This window comes from Rutilus rutilus (genome assembly GCF_951802725.1).
Source record: "Rutilus rutilus genome assembly, chromosome: 25".
In the NCBI taxonomy this organism is placed as follows: Eukaryota; Metazoa; Chordata; class Actinopteri; order Cypriniformes; family Leuciscidae; genus Rutilus; species Rutilus rutilus.
Window position 1 is genome coordinate 3,419,128 of NC_140229.1, and position 17,845 is coordinate 3,436,972.

The 17,845-nt window shown below is 39.5% G+C and overlaps 1 protein-coding gene across 1 annotated transcript in view; it reads right to left on the reverse strand.

Moving 5' to 3' along the window:
* LOC311284863 (uncharacterized protein) overlaps positions 1-8,094 on the reverse strand; it is a 28,254-nt gene extending 20,160 nt beyond the window's left edge. Inside the window, exon 1 of the mRNA XM_084400099.1 lies at positions 7,579-8,094. The gene's annotated coding sequence lies outside the window, so the exon portion shown is untranslated. The remainder of the gene's footprint in view (positions 1-7,578) is intronic.
* Positions 8,095-17,845: the final 9,751 nt, after the last annotated feature.

The following is a 17,845-nucleotide window of genomic DNA, read 5'->3' on the forward strand; positions in this document are numbered from 1 at the left end:
AATGGAAGTGCATTTAAAGCATGTTGGTACAGCTGCTTGGGCAAGAGACAGGTTGAAAATGTCTGTAAAAACCCCAGCGAGCTGCTCCGCACATGCCCTGAGTACGCGTCCAGGGATGTTGTCTGGTCCAGCAGCCTTGTGCGCGCTGATCCTGCTCAGTGCATTGCAGACATCTGTGGAGGAGAGTGTGATCGGTGGGTGGTCAGCTGAGGATTTGAGCTTGGTGGCAGTTTCTCTGTTGTCTCTTTCAAAGCGAGCATAAAAGTCATTTAGCTCGTTCAGGAAGTTGACATCAGTGGCTGCGGGGGTGGAGTGAGAGGGTTTGTAGTCACTGATGGCCTGAATGCCCTGCCACATGCGCCGAGGGTCAGCGTTGGAAAAGTGTCCCTCTATCTTAAGCTTGTAGCAGTGCTTGGCCTCTTTGATGCCCCTTTTCAGATTTGCTCTGGATGTGCTATAGGCTTGTGCATCTCCTGATCTGAAGGCAGTATTGCGTGTCTTCAATAGGAGTCGCACTTCCCTGTTCATCCATGGCTTCTGATTTGGGTATGTGGTGATCTGCTTCTGGGTTGTAACACTGTCAATGGTGGTATTAATATAATCCAGTACAGAGGAGGTGTAGCAGTCAATGTCCGTGTGAGAGCCACTGGTGGCTTGAGAAGCAAACATACTCCAGTCTGTGTGTAGAAACCTTTCCTGGAGTGAGAAATCTGCCCCCGCAGGCCACACCTTGATGGTCTTCACTGATGGCTTCACGCGATTGATCAGAGGTGCATATTTGGGGGTGAGGAACAAAGAAAGGTGATCTGACTGTCCCAAGTGGGGGAGGGGTGTCGCGACGTAAGCTTCAGCCATGTTTGTGTAAACATGGTCTAAGGTTTTGTTTCCTCTGGTGTGACAGGAAACATGCTGGTGAAATTTCGGTAGCACTGACTTTAAGTTTGAATGATTAAAATCACCCGCAACAATAAACGCAGCTTCCGGGTGAACGGTCTGTTGTTTACTGATGGCTGCGTGAAGTTCTTTCATAGCAAACTTGGCATCAGCATCCGGGGGAATATAGGCTGCAGTTATAATAGTGGAAGTGAACTCCCGCGGTAGATAAAACGGTCTACATTTAACCATGAGAAACTCAAGGTTAGCTGAACAATGTCTCCCAACAATAGCAGAGTTTGTGCACCAAGCTTTGTTAATGTAAATGCACAATCCACCACCTCTGGTCTTACCGGAGCCATCTAATGTTCTATCCGCCCGGAATGTATGGCGTCCCGCTAGCTCAATAGCGTTGTCCGGTATTCCGCTGTTTAACCATGTTTCCGTGAAAATTAGAACATTACAGTTCAAAAGTCTCTTGCTGTATGTGATGTTGAGTCGAATCTCCTCCATTTTGTTCAACAGCGACCGTACATTGGCAAGGAAAATGCTGGGTAAAGAGAGCCGGTGTGGTGTTAGCTTTAGCTTAGCTCTTAGTCCTCCGCGCTTCCCCCGCCTTTGTTTACGATCTCGCCGGCGCCTGCGAGCACTTCCGCCCGGCCGGGCAGAGTGCATAGCCTCGGGTGATCTGGCGATCTCAGGAAGGAGTCGAAGGTTGTCCATAAAACTGTCGGAAATTCGCAAACCAATATCCAAAAGCTCACCTTGGGTGTACGATGTTAAGGCACAACTGTTCTGGACGAACAGACCCGAAATGAGCAAGAAAAATACTGCTAAATTACAGAATCTGGAGAGACCGCGAGCCTCGCGATGTACTCGCGCCGCCATCTTGGATCTACCTTGGATCTAATCTTCTATTCTGATGTCGTGTAAGCCAGGCTGCTGCTTGCACTTGTTACTTTTCTCATGCAAAAATCGAAAAGATGAAACTTGACGACTAACAACATAAACAGTGCAAAAACTTTTTAGTTGTGCACAAATAAGAAGGTATCTATTTTTGTTCTTCTTTAATTATAGTTACCCATTAATCTCCTTATTTGTTTATCACGTCGATAACGATGTGCTTTGGTTATTATCCACCTCTCCCATTACATTCTGGTAGCTAAGTCTAAAGAAAGTAATATTTTTGTTGCTTTTTCTCATTTTGTTTAGGGGTTCTTGTTATGGAGTATTCGTTTAACTCCTTGTCGGTTGTAACTTTAAATGTTAGAGGTTTGCGGGACAATTTGAAAAGAAAAGCAATTTTTTTGTTTTGTAAAAGAAGTGCAGCTGATCTTATCTTTCTTCAAGAAATTAATTCAGGGGAAACAGATGTTACATTTTGGAGAACGCAATGGGGAAGCTCAATTTTCTTTAGCCATGGCAGCAGCCACTCGGCTGGGACTGCTATAATGTTACATAGATTTAAAGGGTCTGTATTAGAAACTGTATGTTCTGATGAAGGCAGATGGGTTTGTGCTGTAATTAAACAAGATAACGCCACCTTTATAGCTTGTTGTGTATATGGACACAACTCTCGTGCATCCAATAGAGTAATGTTCTCTCATCTAGTGGACAAGCTTAAAAAGTTACACAAAAAATATAATAATGCTAATTTTATTTTGCGGGGAGATTTTAATGAATGTATGGACGATCACCTGGATAGATACCCCCCTAGACTTGATAGCAGGATAAATAATGATCTAATTTTTTCCCTATGCTCCGATTTCTCTCTTACTGATGCATGGCGGTTTAATCCTACAAAAGATTTTACCTGGTCCAATAGAAGTTTATCTCTTAGATCTAGGATTGACTTTTTTCTAATTTCATCTTCTATCCTTAAATGTGTAAAAGATGTTTCTCACGTCACTGCCCCCTTATCAGATCATAAATTAGTTGCAATAAAATTGAGTGACATCAATGATAACCCGAGAATGAGGGGCTATTGGAAACTTAATAATACATTATTACAAGACAAAAAATGTAATAATAGTATCATCAATCTTACCAAAGAATTATTTACCGGATCAACCAGAGATTATTAAAAAAAAATTGGGAGTTTTTTAAATATAAGGCCAGATATATTGCAGTTAAAAGAAGTAAGGAACTTAAAAATATTAAACATATTGATTCAGAGTTGGTTAATAGACTTAATGTATTACTAGCTAAGGATAAGATTACAGAAGAAGAAGATATGGAAATAAAAAAACTAAATCTGGAATTCGATTTAGAGTTGGCCAAAGGTGCATAATAGGTCTCGGGCAAAATGGCTTGAGGAGGTATTCTAGCTATTTCTTTGCCCTGGAAAAAAGAGACAGTCAGAGGAAAGCTCTTTCAGCACTTAAAATTGATGGAGTTACCTCTAAAGATCCAAAGGAAATATCAGAATTTGTTAGCAAATTTTATAGCAATCTTTATACATCTACATTTAACTATGATAGCTGTGAAAAATGTATTGATACAATTAAACACCGTATTACAATTATTGATTGTGAGTTTAGTCGAATTTGTGACGCTGATTTGTCAATAGATGAAATTAATCAAGCTCTGCACTCAATGAAAAAAGGTAAATCCCCTGGTATTGACTGGCTTTCGTTAGAATTCTATCTTCACTTTTGGGAGTTTATTAAATTGCTTTTATTTCATATGTATAAGGAATGCATCAGTCAGGGAGAAATGACCTCTACAATGAAACAGGTAGTTATATCCCTTATACCCAAGTCAAGCAAGGACCCTTTATTAATTGACAATTGGCGGCCTATTACTCTGTTAACATTAAATTATAAAATGTTAGCCTCTGTTTATGCTAAAAGATTATGTTCTTGTCTAAATAACATTATTTCAGAATCTCAGTCGGGATACATGAAAGGCCGTCACATATCTAATAATATAAGGTTAGTATTAGATGTGCTGGATTACTCTAATTTAATTCATTCAGAAGGTCTCATACTTTTTCTTGATTTTCAAAAAGCTTTTGATTCTTTAGAACACAAATTTCTTTTTCGCACTCTTGAGTTATTTGGATTTGGTAAATCATTTATTGATACTGTAACCATGTTTTATAGAGATATTAACAGCTCAGTGATCGTTAACTTTGATACGTCCAAAAGGTTTGACATCCATCGTGGAGTCAGACAGGGCTGTCCAATCTCCCCGTTTTAATTTATTTTAGCCACTGAACTACTTTGTCTAAGGATTAACCAAAATGAAAGTTTGATAGGAATCTCTATATATAATCGAGAGTTTAAAATTGCACACTGACGACACCACACTATTCTTGGAGGATAAAAAACAGTTACCTAATGCTCTGGAATTGGTGGAACAATTTTCATGTGCTTCGGGTCTAAAACTTAACATTTCAAAGTGTGAAATTATCTCAATTCATGATATAGATGAGACATCATTGGAGGGGATCCCAGTTAAAAACTGTGTGAAATATCTAGGTATCAATATCACTAAAAATCCAGTTACCAGACATCTTTTAAATTTTTCTGATAAAATGACAAAAACTAAAAACGTCTTCAACATCTGGCTTCAGAGAGATCTTTCATTATACGGTATATTACAGTCCTTTTATCTAAGGTGGAATGGCTCTCTCGCTTTGTATACCCTGCTCTTTCTTTGTTTATCAATGATAAAGCTATAAGGGAAATTAACAAAATATTTTTGGATTTTATTTGGAAAAATAGGCCTCACAAATTGAAAAAAGAAGTACTCTCTATCTCTAATTCCAGAGGTGAAGGTGGCCTTGACTTTTTAGATTTTGCTGATACTATAAACACCTTTAAAGTAAACTGGCTGAAAAGATGCCTTGTGAAACCAGTGTCGTTATGGTTTTTCATTCCTAATAATATCTTTAACAAACTGGGTGGCCTGTCTTTCCTATTAAAGTGTAACTTTTTACCTAGCAAGTTACCCATTTCCTTATCTAACTTTCATCAGCAATGCCTTCTTTCGTGGATATTGTGTTTTGTCCATTGCTTTCCCCCCCACAAAGTTCTCCTTTGGAATAACGCGGATATAACCGTTAGAAATAAATCTCTCTTTTTCCCTAGATGGTTTAACAATAATTTTAATTGCATTCTATCTGTCTTTGATGATTCTGGTCATATTCTAACTTACAAGCAATTTTTGAATCTCCATAACTTTCCAGTTCCACCAAAGGAATATAATACCTTGATAAACGCTATCCCAGCAGGTTTAATTCAGCTAATTAAAAATCACATTACCTTCAGTAAAGGTAATAGTGTTTATCCGGCTTTACGCTTGGGCGAGATAGATTTTTTTAGATCGAAAATGCAACAACAGACATATTCGCTCAATTTTTTCAAATGAAGAGAAAGGTTACTCCAAGGGGTAAATTCTATTGGGGATTCCTTGTAACAAATGTAATTTGGAGAAAGGCCTGGCTTTTGCCTAGTAAATTTTGTGTATCCAACAAAGTTAAGGAAATTCATTATAAAATCCTTCATAAAATCTATCCTGATAATTCTTCCATTTCTAAATATTCTGATATTGATGAGACTTGCTCTTTTTGTGGTTTTGTTGAGGAAACTGTCACCCATTTATTTTGTGAGTGTAATGTAACCAATAGATTTTGGGCTAATTTAAGTGCTTTTGTTTTTGGCCCTACAAATGTGACCCACACCTTCATTCTTAAAGAGATTATCTTTTATTATGAAAACCCAAAGCGGATGTCCCTTGAACATGTTGTTAATTTCCTTATCTTATATGCAAAATTCTTCATCCACAAGCAAAAATGGCTTAAGTCTCCTTTGAGCTTCCCTATTTTTCTGGCTGAAACTTAATTCTTTTATTTCTTCTCTTAGACTTATAAATAACAAAAAAAGAGCAACATTTTTGATGCATTATTATGATTTATTCAAAGATATGACTTAACCTTGTTGTTATGCTTTTTTTTTTATGTATAATTACATATTGTGCTGTATGCAAATCCAGGATATTTATGTATTTTTTTTTCTTCGTATCATTGTTTGTTCATTGTAAGTGATACAACCTTGCTTCACTTCCCTGAGCTTGTAATTATGTGTAAGTTCTGCAATAAAAAATAAAATAAAAATAAAAAGTTATTGTAGTCCTAAAAAAAAAAAAAGTTATTGTAGTCCTTAAAAAAAACCTTTGCTTTGAACTTTGAGAATTGTAACTTTACAGATGTTGTTTACGCTCAAACAGCAGCATACACACTGACTAAAGTTAGAAAAGTGAAATCATGATCAACCACCCCTTTAATAATTTCAATGGATCCGTATAGCTATGCAGTCGATTGGCATCTCCCTGTGGTCTTGTTTGGAATGGCAGGTTGACGTGCTTATTTGTTCAAGATACTGAATACCTGAGCTAGTAGAGTAAGTAAAGAATGACTGCAAGGACATTTTTGCAAAGTATGTTTGCAAAAAATAAGGTTTAAATCTATATTGAAGACTATAGGCCTTTTCAGAATGTTTGTAAACAATAGGCGCCGAGTAACTTCCGGGTGGCAGAACGCGAGCGGCTTCCGGGTACACACCAAAAGATTTTTGACATCTTATAAGATTTTCAAAATGTGACAGACCACAAACATGAGGACAAAAAAATCCTAGATTTAAGCGTTTTGCTCCTATAGTGTGTGGTGTGCCATGATGTGACAAAGACAGCACACCACACACAAACAGATTTTCAACCAGGGTCTCGACTATGAACACAGGAAATCTCGCAAAATATCGTGAGACTTCAGAATAAGCATGACGGACAACATGCAGGAAGAAATTGCGATAGTGTTTGGAATGATTTTCACAGAAAATTCACGTGAAAAAACCATTGTACCTACCATTGTATATAACCTTTTATACAGAAATATATTCATTCTTTATTGTCTTTATTTATTCTTTATTGGATTTATTGTCTCTTTAGAAAAAGTTATTTAATCCCTCTATAGAACCTCACTGAACCCTTAACACTCAGCTTCTTCTTTTTTTTTATTCTTTTTTTTAAGAATTACAATTACAGTCAGGGGGGTACAAAGAGTAAAGCCGATAAACAAACATAAAAAGACATATACATAAACAGTGACAAACTTAAAAGTTAAACAAAAATTTGAAAATGTTTACAGATTGAAACGCACTTTGCAGCTTTCTTATTTTTCAAACCCAATTTTGTTTAGGTATTGTAAAATTTCTGCACTTAAAATGAAAAACAAAGGCTTGTTTCCTCGAAATTTATACTTATGAATACTAAATCTTAAGCTTCCTGCAAGTGTGTGTGTGTGTGTGTGTGTGTGTGAGAGAGAGAATGACCGTCTTCCATCATCTCGCTTTCTGATTGGATATTGTTTTGTTTCACGTGATAATCTCCAGAGCGAGCGCGCGTTTGTCCTCGGGGTTCCCCCCACATCAGGATTTCTGATCGTAAATATTAAACATGTTTAATATTTGCGATTCGCGATCGGAGCGGCTCCGACGTTCTTCCGAGCAGGTTCGGACACTCTTAACACACCTCACACCAAGGGAAAATCTGATAAAATAATCTGTTAAACCATCAAGATAATCGGGACATAAGCTAGGATTGTCGGAAGGGGGGAAATCGGCCCAAAATCAGCCCGATTATCTTTTGGTGTGTACCCAGCATAACGATGCTTTTGGGAAACGCAGCCCTGGATGTCACATGTACCTCTGTCGTGCAGCGCCAGCAGCACTCGCTCATACAGACACGCGCGGTACAGGTCTCCAGGGATGGGCTTCCCGGCCCAGCAGTCCAGCTCCAGTTTCTCCGGGTCAGGAGCGTGAGGATCCGGCTCGGCTAGGATGTAGCGATACCCGTCCTTGTTGAAGGGGTGCTAGGATTGTCGGAAGGGGGGAAATCGGCCCAAAATCAGCATAACTGAAGAGATCCAGCCGGCGACTGCAACAGTTACATAGTTAAAAACATTGTTGTTGATCAAAGTTGAAACGATGATGAAAACGTGTTGTGTTTGGGGTTGCGCTGCCAGATATACAGCAAAAGGTGTAAGGGTTTATCGATTTCCTGTGGGTGAGGAGGTTATAGCGACTGACCGTGAGACTCACGCAATTGTATGAGGCGCCACGTAGGATTTAAATCAAACTTCGCTTATCAATACATACATAACACACGTGCATATACACCTATAAATTACCCGCATATACATGTAGGCTATACTATTGGATGTTCAAAATACTTATGAAATACACGTGCACACTAATATGAAATTCATACCAATGTTAGTAGGCTAATGAATGCTTACACTTGTGAATATTGTATATAAACTTGACGCACGCATACACCTATAAATACTCGCATACATAGCCTACACAACTAAAGCATGCATCCACGTTTTATTTTGTATGCGCGAGTGTTTTATGGATGTGTATGCTCATCGAGTTTATGTATGTGCGAGTGTTTATAGGTGTGTCTGCGTGCTGCGAACGTATGTGCGAGACGAGTGTTTATAGGTGTATATGCATGGAAGTTTATAAGTATTTATAGGTGTATGCGTGCGTCAAGTTTATATGTAGCCTATATGCAAGTTATTCACAAGCATTCATTACTAACATAATATGTATTGGTATGGATTTCATATTAGTGTGCACGAGTATTTCATATATGTATTTTGAACATCCAATAAATGTATATGCGAGTAATTTATAATTGTATTGTGTTATGTATGTATTGATAAGTGAAGTTTGATTTAAATCCTGCTACGTGACGCCTCATACAATTGTCACTTTTCACACGCTCTCACTACACGTCCATTTTCTCACGCAACTTACCTAAATGTATATTCCTCATACATAATATCGACCAATCAGTGTTTTTCAACCGCGCAAAGGTCGATATAACAGCTGGGGCCTGTAGCCTACCATGAAGCCGGTTTAGGTGGCTAGCCAGCTATGTTTCAGTTTAGTTTCCGCCAACCCTGGGTTTTAGGTAGCCTACTATGATAGTAGCTCGGCTTTAATCGGTGTTCGTTGCCATGGTATCTTACGCTGCACGGCTAACCTGCTCCGGGGCAGGTTATGTTCTGGATTCAAGATCTCAGACTGAAGTTTGACCAATCAGCTGTGAGCAAAGAAACATATAGGTGACGTAACTAATTCCCAGTGTCTGTTGCAATAGGCTTGTTTGAGATGCGCCTTGCCTTGCCTGAAATGTATGCGAGAGTAGGCGGCTGCAGTGAGAGGAGGAGTGAAAAAAGCGCAGGCAAGCCGGACAGTTCTCTCTTCTCGCAGTGGATCTGACACCTGTGAGATCAAAGATGGATATCGCGGGATTCACGGGATTCACGCTTGTACACAGTGTTGCTAATAAACTGGATGGAATTTAAGTTCTGTTGCTTTTATATGAAAATAAATATAATGAACAAGACACCCAAAGTATCCTACTTGTTTAATTCCATTCCAAGTATGTTTATCAATCTTTTTTTCTTTTTTTTTATACAGACATATGTGTTATTTTTATTTTATTTTTACAAAAATTACATTGCATAACCCATAGAGATCGCACTGTCAGATATTTTGGGAATATTCACACATAATGTATACAACATGATATCAGAGTTTTAAAATCAAACAGAGAACAGTATCATGGTTGTTTAAACCAATGAGCACGAAGCTGTGTCGTCAGTAAGTCGTTTCCCATCATGCTTTTGATCAGCGCAGTCAGTGGAGAGCAACTGCGCTCGACTGCAGAATCCGACACGTGCGCCTTGTGCTCGCGAGAGATTTTTGACATACGTCAGCATGACATCAGAGCAAGGCGGACCGCACTCGGACACATTTCTAACCGGCATGCATCTCGGCATGCATCTCGCATCTCACCGGTGATCGATTCTGCGCAGATTTTGCTCATCTCAAACAAGCCTATTGTCTTCACCTTTTAATTTTTTTTCCTTATTTGTTATTTGATTGTTCATAAGCAAAAAAAAAAAAAAAAAAAATGTCTTCACCTTTTCTTCCAAACCCTGTGGACATCTCAGCGCAAATTGTTAGACGAGCACTTCGTAGAGAAAGAGTTTCAAGAGTTTTGTTTGAAAGATACAGATTTTCCGCGGAAGGAATATCTTACTTTTGCAAACTTCTTGGGCCGCACATAAAGAATTTGACACGTCGAACTGCACGAACGACACGTCATGCACTTACTGTACCGCAAATGGTATTGCGTTGCGTTTTTTCACAAGGTGGTCCTCGCGCTGCAGGAGTAATTACTGTTAAAAAAGGACAACACTTAAGGTGTTTGGGGTCATTTTGATATATTATTATTCTGTTAATCTTATGATAGGATTCCCTAGAGTTATTGGAGCAATAGACTGCACACATGTTGCAATCTCCACTGCTCTAGGAGAACATGAGGCAGATTGTTAATAGGAAGTCCTTTCACAGCCTTAATGTTCAAGCAGGCCTACATGTGAGATGATTATTTTCTGTGAGATGAATCTTTAAATTAATAGTAACATTAACATATTTAACAATGATCTACTAAATATTTCATCTGCAGACGACTTGTGGTCATGAACGTATGATCACAAAAGTTTGGATGCCAAATGGCCTGGCTCCAGTGCATGACCAGGAATTTTCTGTGAGTCTGTTGTGTCAGCGCTTTGAGGAAAGCAAGTTAAATTTGGTACAGTACAAAACACTGTTAATTTGAATTAGGACAGAAAAACCTAACCAATAACCCCCTGTAAGAGCCATATTGGAATAATTCTAGTTTAACACTAAAGGCTTAAATGTTTAAGTATAATTTAGGTTCATGTTATTTATGTACATTCATTGAACACCCCCCTGTTTAAGTTGTAATGGTTTGCTCCATTTTAGTATTGGAAGTGTTCTTAGCGCCTTTAAGAATGACGTGCCCTTTAAGAATTGCGCACTTCCTACAAGAACGAATGAAAGACGGAGCAACACAGTTTTTGACCGGAGTTTATTTATAGTTTATTTTCTGTTTGTGCAAGACCTTTCAGTAAACAAATGAAACTTGAACGAAGACCCGAGTCAATTATTTGCCCTGAAATAACTACGAAGGAATATTGCTATTATATAAGTCAAAAACTGCTCATGAGGAATTCTGAGGGAGGCTCGCGGCCATGCTCGCGGCAAACCGCAGCCGCTTGGATACATTAAAGGACATTCTACGAACCTCAACAGACTTTTAGAAGGTACATTGAAGGTACATTGATTGTTGCTGTGTTAAGAAGAGGATTTCATTTAAAGTGGAACATTTATTAGTTAGGCAACTTCAGACAGATAATTCGCAAAGATTTCTCTCAGAGAGAACTTTCTTCACATTGTAAGTCTTTTCACAAGTGTTTGTGAATATTTAGAAGACAAGAAACTATTGCAGCAGTTCAAGATTACTGTGATGGTTTATGTGAAGATCGACTTTAATCAAGTGAAATGGCGGACGATTCTGTAGATGTGAACATATCCAGTATTGGCCACAGGAGGGCACCAAAGCCTACAGCGAAAGCTGCTGAAGAGAAAATGAATCGACTTAAAAATGAAAGACGAGGAAAATTGGCACAGTTAACACGAAAAATGAATGAGATTGACAGATTAATGCAAGATGAAAAAGATGTGAAGACTGTTGAAAGAGAACTAAATGTCCTTTGTAAGATCTTATGTCAGTTTGAGGAGTTGAATGCTGAAATGTTACTCATGCTGTCTGATGAGGATGGGAAAGAAGATCAGATTAACTGGTTTCAACCCAAGATTGAACGTTTCCAGCAGTTTATGTTCGATGTAAAAAACTGGATTTCAACCACAAGTAAAAGAAATGATCCTGATGAGCATGAACTTCAGGATGAAGATGATGATGGCATTAAACCAAGTGATAGTGTGTCAGAAGTGATGGCTGATCAGGATAGAAGGAAAAGTGGATCTGTGACAAGTAGTTCTGTGGCACAATCTTCTACAAGTTCTGCTCGTGTCAAGGCAGAGGCCAAGCGTGCAGCACTTTTGGCCCGGGCATCAGCTTTAAGAAAGAGGCAAGAATTAGAAGCTGAGGAGTTAAGAGTGAAGGCAAAAAGAGAACAGTTTGAACTGGACACAGAAATTGCTGCATCAAATGCTGAACTGAAAGTGTTAAAAGAGTATGAAGATGGTCAAGATGGCATGAATGATTACTACAGGTCACAGATTGGATCGCAAGCTGGTGATTCATTAAAAGGCCGAAAGGAACGTCAAATGAAGCCAGTATCTAACCCTTGTAGAAAGTCTGAGCCTATACCAAGCAATCAGGACCAAAGCTCTATCCAGAGACCATCTCAACAAATTACAGATCATGGTAATTCTCAACAGTCAACTGATGATGGCATAAATCTGTTCAAAGTGATGCAACGGCAAAACGAAATAACTGAATTGTTGGTCAATCAGCAGAGCTTATCTCAATTGCCTCAAAGAGATGTGCCAGTGTTTTCTGGAGATCCCCTTGTCTACATTTCTTTCATAAGGGCCTTCGAGCATGTGATTGAGAGCAAGACTAATAGCTCAAAAGACAGATTATACTATTTAGAACAGTTCACTAGTGGAGAACCACAAGCTCTTGTTCGCAGTTGTGAACATATGAGTCCTGCTACAGGATATAAAGAAGCTAAACGTCTCCTCCAACAACATTATGGCAATGAATTGAAGATAGCTACAGCTTACCTAGAGAAAGCTCTGAAATGGCCACAGATCAAGGTAGAGGACAGTAAGGGAATGAAGACCTATGCCTTATTCCTTATTGGATGTAAAAATACCATGGCTGATGTTAACTACATGGATGAGATGAACAATCCAACAAACATGAGAACAGTCATTTCAAAACTTCCTTTCAGATTCAGAGAACGCTGGAGAAACGCAGCCTTTGATGTCCAGCAACGAAATGGAAGAAGAGCCACATTTGAAGATTTGGTCAATTTTATTGACTTGAATGCTCAAATTTTGAATGACCCACTCTTTGGAGATATCCAGGAAGTTAAAGTGGAGAGAAAGGGAAAGTTCAATTCTCCAGAGGGGAAGATCTTAAAGAAGAGTGACTTCAAAGGTAGTATTTTCGCCACAAATGTCTCGCCGTCTGGCAAGGACCAAGCAGAAAACTTCCAACGAAAGAAACAAAACACAGAGAAATCTGATTCTGTCCAAAGATTTAGTTTGTTCTGTAACAAGGAACATACACTGGTTTCATGTGATAAGCTAAAAGGGCAGGAATACAAGGACAGAATTCAGTTTCTTAAAAACAAAGGTCTCTGCTTTGGCTGTCTAACTCAAGGACATATGAGTAAAGACTGCAAAAAAAGATTGACATGTCCAGATTGCTCACTAAAACATCCGGGTGTCCTGCATATTCTCAAACAAGAAGTTAACCGAGGTGAAAAATCTAAAGACCACGACTTTGCCGTTTCTAATGCTCTTCTCTCACTGAGTCAGGAAACTTGTGGATATACTGGGGCTGGTGATGGTGACTGCATCCTCTCCATTATACCTGTAAAGGTGAAATCAAAGAAAAGTGAAAGATCAGTAGAGACATATGCTTTCCTAGACCCGGGAAGCACAACCACCTTTTGTACAGAAGACATCATGCATCGCCTGAACATGCAGGGCAAGAAGACTGATTTTCTGCTTTGTACCATGGGTCAACGAAGGAAGGTGCAAGGATATTTGCTTTCTGACTTGGAGGTGTGTGGTTTAGAAGAGAATACTTGCATTGACCTACCCACTGTCTTGACTCAGCGACATTTGCCTGTAAAAGAAGGAAACATTCCTAAACAAAAGGATATTGAGAAATGGCCTTACCTGCATGAAGTTCATATTCCACATATTGAAGCTGCAGTCGGGTTATTGATTGGAATGAACGCTTATAAGGCCATGGAACCATGGAAGGTGATAAATAGCAGAAATGATGGGCCTTATGCAGTGAAGACTGCTCTTGGCTGGATAGTGAATGGACCAAAGGAAGAGAGTATCAAGACAAGGGAATCTGGTATACACAGCTGTACAGTGAATCGTATATCTGTAGAGAAGATTGAAGATTTGCTAGTCAGGCAGTTCAATCTTGATTTTCCTGAACGTCGTTATGAGGATAAGTCTGAAATGTCTCAAGAAGACAGACAGTTCATGATGTCTGTGACCAAGTCTACTCAACTTCTGGATGGTCACTACTGCATGAAATTGCCTCTGAAGAATGACAAAATACAGATGCCAAACAATCGGGATGTTGCAGAACAGCGTCTCAAGAGCCTTCAAAACAGACTCAAAAAGAATCCTAAATTCCATGAGGATTACACTGGATTTATGAACAACATCATTGAGAAAGGTTACGCCGAGAAGGTACCTTATGAAGAGTTGCACCGTGATGATGGAAAGGTGTGGTACATTCCTCACCACGGGGTTTATCATCAGAAGAAGAAGAAAATTCGTGTTGTCTTTGACTGTAATGCATCTTACCATGGATTTTCTTTGAATGATCAGTTGCTTCAGGGGCCCAACTTAACCAACACACTGATAGGAGTCCTGGTTAGATTTCGTGAGGAGCCGATTGCAATGATGGCTGACATTGAATCAATGTTTTATCAGGTTCGAGTACCTAGTGTGGATGCAGACTTCCTGAGATTTCTTTGGTGGCAGCAGGGCAACCTGGATCAAGAAGAAGTGGAGTACAGGATGTGTGTACACCTGTTTGGTGCAACCTCTTCACCAAGTTGTTCATGTTATGCTCTTCGAAGAACAGCAGAAGATGGAGTCAATGACACTACTCCAGAAGCAGCTGAGACGCTTCTGAAGAATTTTTACGTCGATGATTGCCTTAAATCAGTGGCAACTGAAGAACAAGCAATCACTCTTGCAAGTGATATCAGAGCGCTTTGTAAGCAAGGTGGGTTCTATTTGACAAAATGGACTAGTAATAGCAGAGCTGTGCTTTCGTCCATACCTGAAGAGGAACGAGCCGCTGACGTGAAAGACCTCGATCTGGATAATGAGTTACTTCCCATGGAAAGAGCATTGGGAGTTTGCTGGTGTACTGAAAATGACACATTTCATTTTAAGATCGAAGTACAAAACAAACCACTCACCAGAAGAAGGATATTATCAGTTGTTGGCTCAGTTTACGATCCTCTTGGGTTCTTAGCACCGTTTGTGCTACCAGCAAAGCTCATTCTGAAGGACCTGTGTAAAGAGAAAGTAGGATGGGATGAGGAAATTGTGGAGAAAAGGGCTGAAAGATGGCTATCCTGGCTGGAAGATTTGCACAAGCTTGCAAACTTCAATGTGAGTAGATGTATCAAATCTGCAGGGTTTGGGCATGTTAAAACTTTTCAATTGCACCACTTTGCAGATGCTAGTGAGAACGGATACGGGACTGTCACTTATCTCTTGTTGACAAATGATCACGATCAAAAGAGCTGCACATTCATGATGGGAAAGTCCAGAGTAGCGCCACTCAAGCAAGTTACTATTCCAAGAATGGAGTTGACAGCAGCCACCATCGCAGTCAAAATGGATAGAATGCTGAAACAGGAGCTCCAGATTAATCTTGAGGAGTCTAACTTTTGGACTGACAGTACCACAGTGCTGAAATACATTGAGAATGACTCCACAAGATTTAAGACGTTTGTTGCTAACCGAATCTCATTAATTCGAGAGGCTTCTAAACCTTCTCAATGGAGATATGTAAGCTCTTCAGAAAATCCTGCAGATCAAGCTTCGAGAGGTCTGGATGCTGACAACTTGATTAGAAGCAAAACCTGGATCAAAGGGCCAAGTTTCCTGCTGAAGCCGCAATGCGAGTGGCCGGTTCAACCAGAGCATTCAAAGTCATTTGCAGAAGACGACAGAGAGCTCAAAAAGGTTTCCACTGTCAATGCAATATGCACTCAAGACAACAAAGAAGGACTAGAACAACTTGTTTGTTATTATTCAAGCTGGTATCGTTTAAAGAAGGCCGTAGCACGGTTAACGCTTCTCAAGAAAATCCTGCTGGATTTAAGTCGCATGAGGAAGGAGATTCAGAGAAGGATCAGTCAAACAGAAAGAGATCCCAATATTCAAAACATTCTAGTACAAAAGGCAATGGCTACCTACAAAAGAAGTTTACAAAAAAGAACACCTAACATGGAGGATATGGTGAATGCTGAGCTGGATCTAATTCGTTACAGCCAGAGACAGAAATTTCCAGAAGAAATAAAAATGTTACAACAAGGAAAGATGCATGTCAAGAAAGACAGCTGCATATTCCGGTTGGATCCTTACCTTGAGGATGGTGTGTTAAGAGTTGGAGGAAGATTGAGCAGATCGACGATGCCTGAAGAATCAAAGCATCCCATCATCTTGCATAAAGACCTTCCTATATGCTCTCTAGTTCTTCAACATTTCCATCAAGTCGTTGGTCACTCTGGACGGAACCATGTTCTTGCTAAGCTAAGACAAAAATACTGGCTTCCTAAAGCAAATTCTGCAGTTAGAAAAATAATTCATGCGTGTCTTGTCTGCAGACGACTACATGCAAAGACTGGTGTACAAAAAATGTCCGACTTGCCGGAAGATAGGTTGCTGCCAGACAAACCACCGTTTACTAACACTGGAGTCGATTACTTCGGACCGTTTGAGGTGAAAAGAGGACGCTCTATGGTCAAGAGATATGGTGTGCTTTTTACCTGTCTCACTATTAGAGCCATTCATTTTGAAGTTGCACCTTCTCTGGACACAGATGCATGTGTCAATGCTATACGTCGGTTTATTAGCAGAAGAGGTCATGTTTCAATAATACGTTCAGATAATGGAACAAACTTCACAGGAGCAGATAAGGAGTTGCGTAAAGCATTGCAGAATTTGAATCAGTCAACAATTGAAGAAGAGATGCTAAAAAGAGAAATTCAGTGGATATTTAACACTCCTGGCGCATCTCACCATGGCGGAGTCTGGGAACGCCAGATTCGCACTGTAAGAAAGGTCCTGAATTCTGTACTGAAACAGCAGGTATTGGACGATGATGGCTTACATACTCTATTGTGTGAGGTGGAATCAATCATCAATGATAGGCCCATTACCAAGATTTCTGATGACCCTAACGACCTCGAACCCTTGACTCCTAATCATCTGTTGTTGATGAGGAAACAACCAGACTTACCTCCAGGTGTGTTCAAAAAAGATGATGTCTATGCAAGGCGTAGATGGAAACAAATTCAATACCTGGCGGATCTTTTCTGGCGTCGGTGGACACTGGAATATTTACCCCTTCTGCAGGAACGCCAACGATGGTCCAGACTGAAAAGAAACTTCGAGATTGGAGACGTAGTTCTAATTGTTGATTCCAATGCACCTCGAAATTCATGGATGATAGGTCGCATTATCAAGACATTGCCAGACTCTAAGGGAAATGTTCGCAGTGTGTGTGTTAAGACGAAAGGCAACACACTGAATCGACCCATCTCCAAGATATGTCTTCTACAAGAAGCTGTCTAACTATAGATCGAACTGAAGTGTGACTTCAAAGACTCGAAGGTTTATGGCTCTAGGTAATTAAGTTTGGTAATTGATATAGTTTGCCTGCCTATACAATTAGGGGCTGGTGATGTAAGAGCCATATTGGAATAATTCTAGTTTAACACTAAAGGCTTAAATGTTTAAGTATAATTTAGGTTCATGTTATTTATGTACATTCATTGAACACCCCCCTGTTTAAGTTGTAATGGTTTGCTCCATTTTAGTATTGGAAGTGTTCTTAGCACCTTTAAGAATGACGTGCCCTTTAAGAATTGCGCACTTCCTACAAGAACGAATGAAAGACGGAGCAACACAGTTTTTGACCGGAGTTTATTTATAGTTTATTTTCTGTTTGTGCAAGACCTTTCAGTAAACAAATGAAACTTGAACGAAGACCCGAGTCAATTATTTGCCCTGAAATAACTACGAAGGAATATTGCTATTATACCCCCTATCATGAC